General features: G+C 36.6%; 1 long non-coding RNA gene across 1 annotated transcript; it reads left to right on the forward strand.

The window, feature by feature from the left end:
- The first annotated feature begins 307 nt into the window (after positions 1-307).
- Positions 308-1238, forward strand: LOC124458087. Its single transcript, XR_006952998.1, has 2 exons — positions 308-539; positions 938-1238. It is a non-coding gene; the product is annotated as an uncharacterized LOC124458087 (long non-coding RNA).
- The last annotated feature ends 2124 nt before the right edge of the window (positions 1239-3362 follow it).

Below are 3362 nucleotides of genomic sequence, written 5' to 3' on the forward strand. Positions count from 1 at the left end.
TTGATGTCCATACTCATTGATTTGTTCAATTTGTTTGATTATTTGTTGCTTGATTATTGCAAAAATCAAATACGTACCCCAACCCTGACCCAATTCACGCTGCGTTTACACTATAGATGGTTTGCATGTTACGTCACGGCAGCCATGTTAGTGGTCAAACACAAAATAATCTTCTATCTATGCCTTTGTTGTCACCAGCCAACGTGGGTGGGTCAAATTGTTTCGTAATTCAGTGGAGATTGGTTGCAACCCAAGAATACCGGATTCGCTCATCGCACGACATCTTCATTTGCTTTAAATGGGTAACTTTTCGGAGTAAAAGCTTATTAAGTTGATAGATTTGGTCTATTTGAATGTGTTTCTGACGTTAAATAACTTCACTGCCATTTAACACAAAAATAAAATTCCTTGAAAATGGAAACACTGGATAGGGTAATTATTTATAACACGTACTTTTTTCTAGTCCGTACTTGGGTGGATTTGTGCCTTCTTCACTCCAGACCAGTGGCTCATACATTTCGATCAACTTCAACTTCCAGGTAAGTCTCGTAGCATTGGTCATGTCGATACAAAGTCACGTGAGATTTGAAAGACATAGCCATGAACATTGAACCAAGAAAAAAACAAGTAACTTTACCAACATAATTTTCTCTAATCGATATTAAGTGACTGTAGTAAATTATGGCCAAAATTTTCAGACTTGGTAGAAGCCACAAAAAATCACTGGTTTATAATAAAATTTGCTAAATTCTTCTCTGATCAATATGGGCATGGAACATATTTGTGTCAATATTTACGGAAGATTTCTAGCAGTGTTCATTGCACTATATGCAAGCTTGTTAAAATAGAGATCACTAAGGAAGTTGATACGTTGTGTTACAGTGGCTGAAAAGGGATAAATTTTTCAACGGCAACAGTACTTTTCCCATCATTGCAGGTTATGTGCTGTTTTCTGGTGCTATTTCTTCAGGATTGTAGTATGATACTCGTAGCTGAGTTCGAAAATCCTTGGCCTTGAGTGCTGTGCAGTAGTCTGTTGGTGCATTAAATGAAAGCAGAATGCAAATTAATGAATTTTGCTTTTTAGTCTTTAACGAAGTGGAATTGAAATATTATTTTCGTGGATTTGCAAACGTCGAATGACATGATGAGTTATAACAATGATCATCAACTCGTAATTTGACACATGTCAAATTATGAGCAGGGAATAAAGTTAAATTTTTTTAATATCTCGTTAAGTTGGTTTCCTGTAATATTTCTTTGTTTTTGTTTGTTTAGTCAATTCTTTTTTGTTGTGTGAGAACTTGAAACGCGACAAAAGAGCGAGTAGTTAGTACTGCTTCTAACTTAAAAGGAAAGCTCGACATATGGTGTTGTATGAGATATGCGCACACAGATCGAGGAATCAGTCCTTCACGCAGCGAGTGATTTCAACAAATTTTATACATATAGGAGGGCGATAAAAGCGAAATATTGCTGATTGCTCCCCTACAATGTCACATGGGTATGCGACTTCTTAGTTAATTTCACCTAACAGCCTAACACGTTTAATTTTTAAATTCAATGTCGTCATTGGACTACGTCACTAATGAGTCATACGAAACTTTAAAGCGTTTTAATCACGAGCTATATGTGACAACATGGATAATTTAATAATAAGTCAATGACAAGCTACAAATTTAGCTCTATGAGGATGCTAACAACAAATTACTGAAAGTGTTTTCGGAACGTAAAGGCTTATTATAGTATTTCTGAAATGTTTTGGCATTACACCACCCTGCGGCTTCTAGTTGGAGTCAATTGGAATATTAGCTTTACTTGCAGCAAAGGACGACTCTGATCTCATGCTGTAACCTAAGAAGTCGCCTATTTCAGCCAATTTTAACGTATTTTTTAAACATCTTGATATTGTGTCCGGGCTAACTTCATGATAAGGCTTTTGAAAACTGATCAACAGCTGCCTGGCCGCCTCTCTTACACTACTGGTTCTCTTAATGTCGGTCTGGAGAATTTAAAAGGACAAATCTTCGCGTCCAGATAGTGAGATCTTACCACTAAGGGTGCTTAATGTTTTCCAGGTCTAGATGTTTGCAGTAATGTTTTAAATTGAAACCAAATTAGTCACCATCACAAGGCATATTATCAATTGACAAAGCTTTCAGTGTTTGACATCTCTGTGCTGAAGTTTTATAGCAAGCATCATTGTAAGTTTAAACGTCAACATTTAGAATTTTAAGTTCTCAAGAAACGACTTAAGGAAATCCAGAACTAATTTCAAACCCCAATTTTCATGGTACTTAGGTAAAGAGGATCAGCTCGTAAAAACTCTTTTCTTAAATCTTTATACCAAAGGGTGTGCCCCAAAGCTCATGTTGTGTGGTAAGGTAACAATAAATGAAAACGCACCCTTGTTGAATTCATGCCACTGTAGCCAAGGCCGTTTTTGAAGAGCTCTGCAAGAAAATGGATTCCTTCTTCTAGGGTAGGCAGAAAGGGCTCAATGTTCTATTTATTACAAAATTCTCTCCATTTCTCCAGGTTTACTCGGTATAGTTTATTTGTACTTGGTCTCCATAGTACAAATCTTCCAGGATTTCAGAAGCTACTTTTGATAAGCCTCTGTTTTTGAACTTTTCCGTGATAAGTGGCACATGAGCAAGAACAGTTTTCCTTGAAGAGGGTGCTTTTTTATTGGGTTGCTGGGAGGAACATTGTCACTTCTTTGTTTTGCAGGATTATTGGTGCCTTTATCAATATTTTCATTGCTAGTGGCCACCACGACTGTTTTGATCAGTTTGATTGGACAATCAGCCTTTCTTCTTTCTCTTTCTGAATCTTTTGCAGCACTCGATTAATTAAACCAAAAGGCGGAAATGCATAAAGTTTAAAAGCAGCCTATGAGTGATGAAATGTTCTAACTACGATTAATTCAGGTTCCGCTATATATGACATTTAAGGGTAAATTCTGTAATTGATCTGTGAAGCAAGAAGATCTATGTTTGGCACTGTTTTAAGCATTTTACAAGCATCGAGAAAAAATTTCTGGTGATGCTGTTGTGCAGCATTATTCTTCTAGCTTATTATAATAATAGTTATACATTGGGTATAAATTTGCTAAATTTGCACCAGGCACATGACCAATGCTACTTCGCTCGTGTGAAATTGTTGTCATTCAACACGCGATAAATTCGGTTCTAGATCAAAATTCAAGATTGCCCATAAGGTATTTGAAGAAAAAGTGTCATAAGCAAATGATCGAACTTCCAAGTTCAGTTTTCACAAGAGGATTCGTTATCCAGTCAGCCTGTTTTCCACTTGCCACGTATCGTAACGTATCGTAGCATAACGTAACGTATCGTAGC

Source organism: Xenia sp. Carnegie-2017, unplaced genomic scaffold, assembly GCF_021976095.1.
Source record: "Xenia sp. Carnegie-2017 unplaced genomic scaffold, XeniaSp_v1 HiC_scaffold_6, whole genome shotgun sequence".
Taxonomy (NCBI): Eukaryota; Metazoa; Cnidaria; class Anthozoa; order Malacalcyonacea; family Xeniidae; genus Xenia; species Xenia sp. Carnegie-2017.